This window comes from Gossypium hirsutum, chromosome D13, assembly GCF_007990345.1.
Source record: "Gossypium hirsutum isolate 1008001.06 chromosome D13, Gossypium_hirsutum_v2.1, whole genome shotgun sequence".
NCBI classification, from domain to species: Eukaryota; Viridiplantae; Streptophyta; class Magnoliopsida; order Malvales; family Malvaceae; genus Gossypium; species Gossypium hirsutum.
Window position 1 is genome coordinate 26,450,496 of NC_053449.1, and position 11,817 is coordinate 26,462,312.

Consider the following 11,817-nt stretch of genomic DNA (forward strand, 5'->3'; position numbering starts at 1 on the left):
ATTTACAATGGTGGTAAAAAGTGCGTTGCAGGCGATCTATGAGAGGGGTCTCTGCACTTTCTTAAAGAAGCTTAAGGATGATGGCTTCACGTTCGTAGTTCCACTCTCTTCCTTTCTTTTGTTATTTCGATTTCTTATAATTTCTATTGTTTCTTCGATTCAAAAAATGGATAACCCACCTTATTTACTGATTTTTTTCCCTTTCCTTTCCTTCAGGAAATGCTTCTTCGATGGAAACCTTCTGTAAGTCTAATTCTGTCTCTTAATAATTTCCAGCTCCTTTTTTCTTAATTGGAAATTTATCATTTCTTTACAAAGTGGAATTAAGAGGTTACTAAAATTAAAATTTTAATAAATTTTAATTAGAATCAATAGAATCTGACTGGAATATCTATTGGATTTAGCAATATGATTATTTTTATTTTACTTTATTTTCACGAGATTTGGATAAATAGAAAAAGAGAAACTTTAACTATCCTTTAAATTTAAGCTTACCAAGAAGAATTAGAGACTTGAATGTAAATCCGCTTGATTTGGGGAGAAATAATGGAAGCTAGGAAGATTATCCAGCTTTAGTGAGATGTTTCTGATTTAAAGATTCTAAATTACAGCTTGCATAGATATTCAGTGGTTGCTGGAAAAGGAAAAGGGGGAAGTGATTTTATAATTAGAAACTGATTCACCGATAAACCATGTGAATTAGTGAGATGTTTCTGATTTAAAGATTCTAAATTACAGCTTGCATAGATATTCAGTGGCTGCTGGAAAAGGAAAAGGGGGAAGTGATTTTATAATTAGAAACTAATTCACCGATAAACCATGTGAATACTTTAGCTCCTAGAGTATTTAGAAACATTAGGATTTAAACCCCAACTTTCATGGGTCTAATCCATGTTACTTCCATTGATGAAGCTTAAGCCCCATATTTTGCTATTACAAATGAGAAAATTGTTTCATATAAATCTGGTATGGCTCAATGAACTGTGTTTGAAAATGGGAAAAAGTTGATAATTTTTCGAGTTCTAGTTCTTCTTATTCCTTCATTTTTCGAGTTCACTTCATTGTACTTGAAGACTTTAGACATCTTTACTTCCTTAGAAAACCCTTCAAACTTTATCAAATTCACATTATCTTCATAACTCTCTGAATTTGAATCACATTTGCGTCTATTACATAGTAACAAAGTTGTAATTAGAAAACAAAACACAAATAACATTCTGAAGAGAATGAAAAGACTAGCAAAACAAATAGAATAAGTACTTACAACTTAGCTGATTCTTTTGTTCTTTCTTTTGTTTGAATTCGTGAAACTTGTGGATTATATCTCAGCGCCTTCACATCATCATCTTCACTTTTTACAAGCAATGCCTTTTGCTTCTAGCTCTAACAGCTCATTCACTCTTCATTTTCACATCATTATGTTCAATTTTGGACATATTTTCATTCTCCCCAAAGTTTATCATTAACTAGTTGTCTCCTTTGTGTACCAACCATGTATTGAGTGTAAAAAAATGTAATATAGTTCTATCCTTCTAAGAGACATTTAAGACTCTGAAGCCCCTCAGCAGAAATGCTTCTCCTGACTCTTCCCCTTTGTCTGACAGAAGGTTGAGGTGGCTCCAAGTGAAAACACACCACAACAACGGTCAAATTGTCTGTTGCTCCTCTTTTATTGCTTCTTCAACTATTTCTTTGCAACATAATTTGACATCATTGTGCTCCTGGAGCCGCCGCCTTGTGAAATCTATGGCATTTTGGCTGGAAAAAACGTCCCATATTCCATCACTACCGATGATCAAAAACTCATCTTCCTTAGCCAGTGTTATCATTTTGAGTTATGGTTTAGCACTTAGGGGGGCAATTCTCTCACCGGATTCCTTCATACCTTCAATGTGCCAATCGCCAAATGCTCGGGTGACCCCTAGTTGACCATTCAGATAACCATCATCAACGAATCCACCCAGAGCCTCGATTCGCCTTCTCTCTTTCATGCAACAGGGCCTATGATCCTTTGACATCTCTATAGCTCTTCCATGCCATGACAGTACCGCCCTAGAATCCCCAGCATTTGCCACAAGTAAAGACCTGTAAAAGATGAGATATTCCTTTCAAGCAAAGCAAAAACCATAAAATTTGATTCTAACATATAGTAGAAACAAATTAGAAAGTGTCAAGATTATACACACTAGAAATCTCAACTTCATTCACTTCGCCAAATTCAAATGCATCAGATTCTCTAATGTAACCTCTCTCAATGTCTATCTTCATTTTATAGTTGTTTTTTCTAGCCAAAAAAGCTTTGGAAGTGCTTACCTCCCAAATATAATTGCAGTGAGAACAGTAGTGCCAGAAGCCAGTGATGACTCGAGAGAGCATGACTGAATCCTCAGAAATACTTTCCAGCTGAAAGAGCTTTTGGTGTTATTGTGCTTGGATTTGTTTAAACAAATATTTTTGTCTCACAATTTATGCCAAGAAGTATATACAACAAGCCTAATAACAAAAGCTTTTGGTGTGATTTTCTATTTGGTGAGTTAAAATGAATTTTATGAAGGAATGTAACATGTTTAAATAATTAAAATTAAAAATAAATTGTAACACTGAATAAATTGTAAGGTAATTAAAATTGAAGGAATAAATTAGTTTTATTTTATTAAAAATAAAACTAATTAAATGTGTATATTCATATACAACGCATTAATTAAAAATATTTTTAAATAATTAAAATTAAAAATTTTATTTTAATAATATTACATATAATCAAGTAAACAACTTGATTAAACAACAAATATTCAATATATTAAAATTGGATTATTAGATATAATCAAGTAAACAACTTGATTACAAAACAAATATTCAATTGTTATTATGATTGATTAAAAAACAACTTGAGTAAAAAACAAATATTTGGTAACATTGTTGATTAGAAAACAAATATTCATTGTTAATGTTAATGTTATAGTTCTATTTTTTACTTCGTTAAGATTCTAAATTTGTATTGTTCATTTTTCTTTGATAGTGTGATATTGCTTCCTATTGAAGCGGCTTGTTTGATTGCTTCCTCCACCCACAATTGATCGTCTTCTTTTCACACAATCACTGTAAGTTCTTCGGCAATTAAATTATTTAATTTAATTTTACTGTTATTGAAATTATGATTGGAGAAATGTGACCTTTTTACTGTGATTTGACAATATGGAACACATTAATATATTGGAGTAATGGCCCGTCTGCCTTTAATTGCACAAAGTGTGAGGCGTAAAAGAATTGGTATTGCAGTGACAATATGGCTGGAAATCTGTAGAATTGCGATTTGGTTCTTATTTAGAATGGGTGCCAGCCTTAGCCTATATACTTATAGACCAATGATTAGGTCCTATACCTTAGATTTTTATGCAAAACGGGATTATGTGAAAAGACTTGTATATGCTAGTGACGAGACCTGTATTGAACAAACTAGGATGAATAGAACTGCCTTTTTTAAACTATGTGAGATGTTAGAATCGTTAGGGGGGTTGAAGTCGTCAAGAAACATGCTTGTTGATGAGCAAGTGGCAATGTTTTTACATATCATCTCCCATCACCTTAAAAATCGAGTTATCAAGCATCACTTTAGAAGGTCCGGGGAAACTGTTAGCAGAGCATTTCATAGTGTTTTAAATGCTGTGATATGCTTATAAGATGTGTTATTTAAAAAGCCGGAGGCAATTACAGCCGATTCTTCTGACACAAGGTGGAAATGATTTAAGGTATTGGACTAAGTTTTATATATAGCTTGTACAACATTTAGTTGATTTAGATTTAAAATAGTATTCTAACTCAAGGTTTTATATAATGTGATATAGAATTGCTTAGGTGCTCTTGATGGAACCCACATCAAGATTAGGGTTCCAACAGTTGATAAACTTAGATATCGAACGCGAAAAGGTGACATAGCAACAAATATGCTAGGTGCTTGTACACCTGATATGCAATTTGTTTATGTTCTTCCTGGTTGGGAAGGTTCAGTTGCCGATGGACAGGTTCTTCGAGATGCCATTAGTAGAAGACATAGACTAAAAGTTTCTCACAGTAAAGTGGATAGTTAGAGGACTTTGATATTGTTCATTAAGATCAAACTTTTTTTGCTGAATTAATCATTTTAAAAAAAATTTAATTTTATAGGTTGTTATTATCTAGTTGATGTTGGATACACAAATTGTGAGGGATTTCTTACACCTTTTAGAGGACAACGATATCACTTGAACGAGTGGCGTCAGGGTTATCAGCCAACTTCTCCGCAAGAGTTTTTTAATATGAAACATGCCTCAGCACGTAATGTTATTGAAAGATGCTTTGGGTTATTAAAACTTAGATGGGGAATACTTAGGAGTCCAACGTTTTATCCTGTAAGGGTGCACAATAGAATTATTATTGCATGTTGTTTGCTCCATAATTTTATTCGAACCCATATGAGTATTGATCCCATTGAAGCGGAGGTGGGAGAAGGATTACCTACTAATGTGGTGGATGACGATGAACCGAATATCACAAATATTCATCCATCGGATGCTTGGGCTACTTGGAGGATGGAACTAGCCAACCAAATGTTCGATGAATGGCAAGCATCTAGAAATTAGTTAGGTTTAGGGACAAATTGAGTTTGAATTGACTTGTTGATGTTATTTTATGTATCTAGTTTATGAAACTTTGGTGGTGTTTGATTAAAATTCTGTATTGTACTAAACTTTGTTGAATTATAATTAATTATCTTTTCATTCAGCATGTGTTATAAATTTAAATTTAGTATTGAACTAACAATATAATATTATAAACAGTTCACCTTTTGATTCATGATATTCAAAATAGTAAATAATGTTAATTTGTTTTTTTTCTTAAGATAAATATGTCAGGTATTCCACAATCACATGCTTCTTCTCAAGCTTCTCAAGGAAGCAAAAGAAAATGGGTTCCAGAAGAAAATGCAGTCTTGGTTTCTTGCATGGTGGATTTGCACAATGTAGGAACATTTAATGCTGATACCGGGTTCAAAGCCGGTTATTTGAACGAGCTAGAGAAAATGCTAGAAAAGGCTTTACCAAGAGCAATGTTAAAGGCGAAACCAAATATTGAATCTCGGATTAGGTGCCTAAAAAGGGAATGGTCAGTCGTCTATGACATGCTTAATGGCCAAAACAATAGCGGTTTTGGTTGGGACGAGCATAGGCAGCTCGTTGTTGCTGAAGATGCAGTTTGGGAATCCTATGTAAAGGTAAAATGTATTTCAAGTATTTATTTGTTTTTTTACAAAACTTATAACTAATATGATTTCCTCATTTTTTTTAGAGTCACAAAGAAGCCGCTTAGTTCAGATATCGTTCTTTCCCTTACTACAACCAGCTTACTGCCATATACGCAAGAGATCGAGCGACTGGGAAAAACGCTCAAACAGCTTCTGATGTTCTTGAAAAAATACATGCTGAGGATGTACGTACTACAGATATGAATGAAGAGAGTAACACATTCTATGACTGCGAAGCTGACGTCTCTTTAGACGACATGGATGTTTCTGGTACGGATCCGCGAGGAGATAGAGACCAAGGGGGTTCCTCATCTTCAAACAAGAGAAAGAAGAAATTTGATGCTCGTGATAATGTGTTTTCTTCATTTGATGAGGCTGCCACTTTGTTGGGGGAAAAAATCCAGGTCGTTGGCGATCAAATCAGTAGGAGTATTGCCTCCGAGGTAGTAGTTCAGCAGAAGTCAAAAGAACATCAAAAGATGGAAGAGAAAGCTTCAAATTTATATTCAGCCTTATGGTCAATTGAAGGTTTAACCGACAATCAGCGGTATGATGCTTTGAGTAAAATTCCCGATCATCCAACTCAAATGATCGTTTTCTTTAGTTTACCTTCTGTTACCCGATTGGAATGGGTCAGAAGATTTCTTTCTCACCATTAAATATCAATGTTCAAACTTTTTGATGTTGTAAAACTATATAACGTATGGATTATGATGTACAATTTCATTTTCATCTAACATTTTCTTAGTATAAGTTAATTATGTTTATGTAGAATATAATTCTCAAGTTATATATTGATTTTAGTAAATTCATATAAGAACATTTTATTATTAAGAATTTTATGAAATTATATATCACTATTAAATTATATTTAATATTAATTATTTTAAATTGTATAAATTCATATAAGAAAATTTATTATCAAGAATTTTATGAAATTATATATTATTATTAAATTATATGTAATAATTATTTTTTTAAATTATACAAATTCATAAAATATAATTTATTAGTTATAATTATTTTAAATTTTATTAAATCATATATTTTAATTAAAATATATTTAATATTAATTATTTCAAATTTTCATTTATAGTATCATATATTATAATTTGAGTAAATTCGTATAAGAATATTAATTATTAAGAATTTTGCTCCATAATTATATATTTTAATTATAATATATTTAATAATAATTATGTTAATTTATATTTTACAGTATCATATAATATGATTTGAGTAAATTCATATAAGAATATTAATTATTAAGAATTTTATTAAATTATATATTTTAATTATAATATATTTAATAATAATTATGTTAATTTATATTTTACAGTATCATATATTATGATTTGAGTAAATTCATATAAGAATATTAATTATTAAGAATTTTATTAAATTATATATTTTAATTAAAATATATTTAATAATAATTATGTTTAAATGTGATTAAATTATTTATTATTGATAATAATAATCTTATTAAAATTTAAATAACAATAACAATAATAATTTACCAAAACAAATTTCTGCTAATTATTAATAATTTTATTAAATTATATATTTTAATTAAAATATATTTAATAATAATTATGTTTAAATATGATTAAATTATTTATTATTGATAATAATAATCTTATTAAAATTTAAATAACAATAATAATAATCATTTACCAAAACAAATTTATGCTAATGGTATTCTAGTCATTTTAGTTTTTTCCATTATGCTATTACACTTCTATTCCATTCAACCAAACACAATATTACTATTACGTCTCTATTCCATTACATTCAACCAAACAGTTGATTTGCTATTATACCTCTAATTCAATACACCTCTAATCCAATACAGCGAACCAAACGTGTTCTTAGTGGTTGGATTCGGCTCCTGGGTTTCTCGGGTTCTTATTACAAAAAATGTCTCTTGGAGGCGGTAGGAAGCTCGATAGGTCAAGTGATCAAGGTGGACAATCAAATGGAAAATAGAATGCGAGGCCAATTTGCTAGAATGGCGGTGAGGGTTGATCTAAATAGACCGTTAATTTCTAAAATTTGAGTGGAAGAGAGATTACAAAGGGTAGAGTTTGAAGGCTTACCAAATGTTTGTTTTGGTTGTGGCTACTACGGCCACCAAAAGAAGGTGTCTCCTAAACTGCGGAAGGAAAACCCACCGAAGGATCAAGAGCATGAGGCTACTGTTCTTAAATCGCTAGCGACGATAGAGCTGAACCGTAGGGCGGAAACAGAGGAATTTGGGTCTTGGATGGTTGTTTCGCGTCAATCAAGGTGTCCTGGAAGAAGGAATGCCAAAATGGAGACTAATCAACAAAAATGAATAATAGATCAAGATTTTCCTTGATTGCTGATTTGAATGAGGAATCAGGGGATGGTACCGGAAATATGGATGGGAAGTCATCAAGTACAATAAATGCTATTATGCCCAGGTTAGGCTTTTCCTTGGGTGAAGCTAGTGGGCTATCTTTGAGTAGGTCCAAAAACAAAAGGAAAGAATTGCAAGGATCTGGGCTAAGGAAGAAAGGATTGAATGGGGTTAAGTTTGGATCTAGTGGGCCACAACAATAAAGTGATCAAGTTAAACAATCACGTGAGGAAACTAGTCTTCACAAAATTGGGACAATGGTCGCTTTTCAGGCATTAGGTGAAAACAAGAAAATTACAGAAGAAAAGGGGAATCACAGGGTAGTTGTGGTGGAGGAGAATTGGGACCCAAATATTATGGTGGTTGAGGGTGAGAGCACGTCGAATAAGTCGGGTTTGAAGTTTTTGGAAGGTGGACCATCTTCCTCTGTCCCGCCGGAACCGTCTACTGTGAAATGGGCTAGGTTCAGGGACCAAAACCATCATGGGTTGCGAAACAAGAAGAAGGTTGATGCTATGATGCCGGTGGTGGATCTAGTGGAGAACATCTCTGAGCAGATTGGTTCTGCGATAAGGAATATTGAAGTGCCAAGAGAATATGGGATGGAGCTATTGGAAGTAGAAGACGCGGAGGGGAACTTCCAGGCTAAATGTTAAATTCGAGGTTGGATTTTCTTTTCTATCTAATTTACATGTTTATGCTTTCGAATTTCTTAGTCTGAAATTGTTAAGGATACGCACACCCTCGATTTAATCGTATTCTGAAAGAATATGTTTGTGAATTTGCTGTGGATGTGGTTGTACTGTTAGAAACCAGGATAAGTGGGGTTCGAGCAGATTCAATTATCTTGAATTTGGGTTTTAAACTCTCTCATAGAGTGGAGGCACGATGTTTTGCTGGTGGTATTTGGGTGTTATGGAATGAATCCGTTTCGATAGATATCTAGGTAAGCCATTACCAATTCATTCAAATGTCACTCTTTATGGTTCAAAAGGCCAAAACATTTAATTGGACAGTTGTATATGAGGAAACATGAAATTTCATGGAATGCTCTAAGTAAGATAGCAAGGGTTATGAAGGAACCTTGGATGCTAGTGTAAAACCCCTAACTCGTATCTGTCGCCAGATTTGGGTTACGAGGCATTACCGGGCAAAACACAATTCAGAACAGTTTCTCGTTTTAAATTTTGCACAAATTACATTGACTCAAAAGAAAAATAAACTAAGATAAATTTTAAACTCAAGCAATAAATAGCAACCCAATCATATAAATCAAATTCGTCTGTATAGTTCACTTAACCAAATAAAAAAATAATAATCATACTTTATTACTTACCACACATATTCAAACTTTACTTTAAAATTTCAGCCATATCAATATCATCTAAATGATTACATGTTCGAATAAACTAATGTACAACAAAGCTAAATTTCTTGTAATTTATAGCACCACATAAACCTAACTTTAGTGGCATTTGTATATTTAAGACATATCTCAGCATAATAAATTACATTTCATACATCGAAAAATATATCACTATATTTATTTCATAAGTTGAATATTAAGTATAACATTTCATACTTTTGCACAAGCACCTAATAAAACCAATCGAACCATAATACAATAAAATGATGTAATCACATATGCAACTTTAATAATATTAATGCATGACCGAATATATTAATGATGCATATATATATGTATAATGCGCATAGGTATAAGAATTAACATCAACTTGATATTTCTAACTATTCATTAAAAGCTAACCAACATGTCTAAACCATAACCTTCTTTTTACCATTTGAATTCTTACCAAAACAATCAACCAAAACAATTATGATACATGTCCATTTCTTACCATTTAAAAATTGCACTTATACAACTAAACATCCAAGCATAATATATGTATATACTTATCACCACCAACCGAAACAAATTTAACCAAACCTCAAAAAAAAATCATATCATTACCGAATTATATATCACCACATCACAAGCATATAAACCATGAAATATACTTCTAATATAAACCTTAATCACGACCAAACCCACATGTATTAACATCTTGATCAAGCCATTTTCGCATAGCCTCATATATATACAACTCAAAATCAAACATAATATAACAAGCCTATACATGCCATATATTTAAGGTTTCACACTTATAAAATACCAAAATATCGATCGGTAGTGTGACAGATTTCCTTGACGACCCCCGAGCTTGTAACTAGCTTCCAAAATCTAAAAAACATCCATCGAACATAGATACAGTAAGCTTGAATAGCTTAGTAATTCATAAGCAAAGAAATCATCAAATAAACATTCGAAATATAATTTCAACTTAGTCGAATATAACTATCTCATGTACACACAAATCACCCTTTTGTCAAGCATAATTATATCATCATCTCAATTACTATACTTACCTTATTTTCATGAACATTTAATTTCTCACATACCTGAACCATATATCTCAGTTTCACATTCGATCTTGACTCGACATTGCCCGTTGAACTATTCAAAACTGATAAGGATACTTTGATTGTTTGCTAAGCTCGTACAATACCAACGTCCTAGACTAGGTCTTACATGTAATCAAATACCGATGCCACTGTCCCAGACAGGGTCTTACACGAAATCATATACGATACCAATGTCCCAGACATGGTCTTACGTGTAAATCTCAAATCGATACCAACGTCCCAAACGTGGTCTTACACGAAATCACATATCAGAATCTTATAGTTCATACAAGCTTTCAAATGTCATAATTCAATCGTATCAAACTCGTAAAGAATTCTCATATGCATAAAATAATTCGGCATTTACACATATATCAATTAAAATTCAATTCAGCATTTATAATACATATACATTTAATTTAACGACATTTATTTACTTATGAACTTACCTCGGATGAAGACGAACAGACTGGAACGGCTATTCGACAACTTTTGACTTCCCCCGATCCAAATCCGATTTTTTTCTCTCTTGATCTAAATTAATTTAACTTTGACTTGTTTAATGACATATTCACTCAAATTCATTCAAAAATACATAATTTGGGCATTTTGCACTTTAGTCCTTAACATTTCATATTTTCTCAATTTAGTCCCTATTTCAAAATATCACAAAGTATTCAAAATTTCAACATCCAATAGTTAGGCCGAATTTTACTAAGGTTCATAGCAGCCCATTTCTTTCATTTATTTCACATTTAGACCCCTCAATTTACAAAATTCACAATTTAATCCCAAATAAGCATTTTTACTAAAAATCACTTAATTAAACATGATAATCTAACAACATATATTTATTTTCCATCATCAAACAACAAAAACAACAAGCTCTCTTCAATGGCACATCACAAAATACACAACCAATTCAAAAATTCAAGCATGGGCTAGCCAAAACACAAAGCAACGATCTCAAAAACGTAAAAATTATCAAAAACCGAACAAAGAACATACCTAATTTAAAGCTCCAAAGTGCCGAAGATAAAACTAAAAAAGGGGCTTCTTTTTCTCTTCAAGATTCGGCAAGAACAAAGCTAAATTGCATGGCCATTTTGTTTTTATTTTATTTAATACATAATAATACAACAATTGCCATTTTAACCTTAGCTAATTCATTTAAAACTCCACTACCATATGTCCATAAAAGTCCCCTCATACTTTCATTGGTATAATATCAACATAAGGACCCCACATTAGAAAAGCCATAACAATAAAGCACTTTAACAAATAACTAACCACTTTTGCATTTTACGCGATTAAGTCATTTTTCACAAATCGGCACACAAACAATAAAATTAATTCACGAAAATTTCACACATGTCAATTCACATACTATATGCATGAAAAATAATATTAAAATATTTTTCTGACTCAAATTTGTGTTCCCGAAACCATTGTTCAATTAGGGTCTAAACCGGGTTGTTACAACTCTCCTCCCTTAGGGATTTTCGTCCCTGAAAATCTTACCGTTTAACAAATTCAGATATTGTTGTCTCATAGCGTCTTCAGGCTCCCACGTAGCCTTTTCAACACCGTGTCAATGCCATAATACTTTTACTAATGGAATTTTCTTGTTTCGCAGTTCTTTAATCTCGCGATCCAAAATCCGAATCAGTTCTTCTTCATATGTCATATC

The 11,817-nt window shown here is 32.0% G+C and overlaps 1 pseudogene; it reads right to left on the bottom strand.

Annotated features, from left to right (window-relative positions):
- Positions 1–1,139: 1,139 nt before the first annotated feature.
- Positions 1,140–7,511, bottom strand: LOC107919190 (probable protein phosphatase 2C 27; annotated as a pseudogene).
- Positions 7,512–11,817: the final 4,306 nt, after the last annotated feature.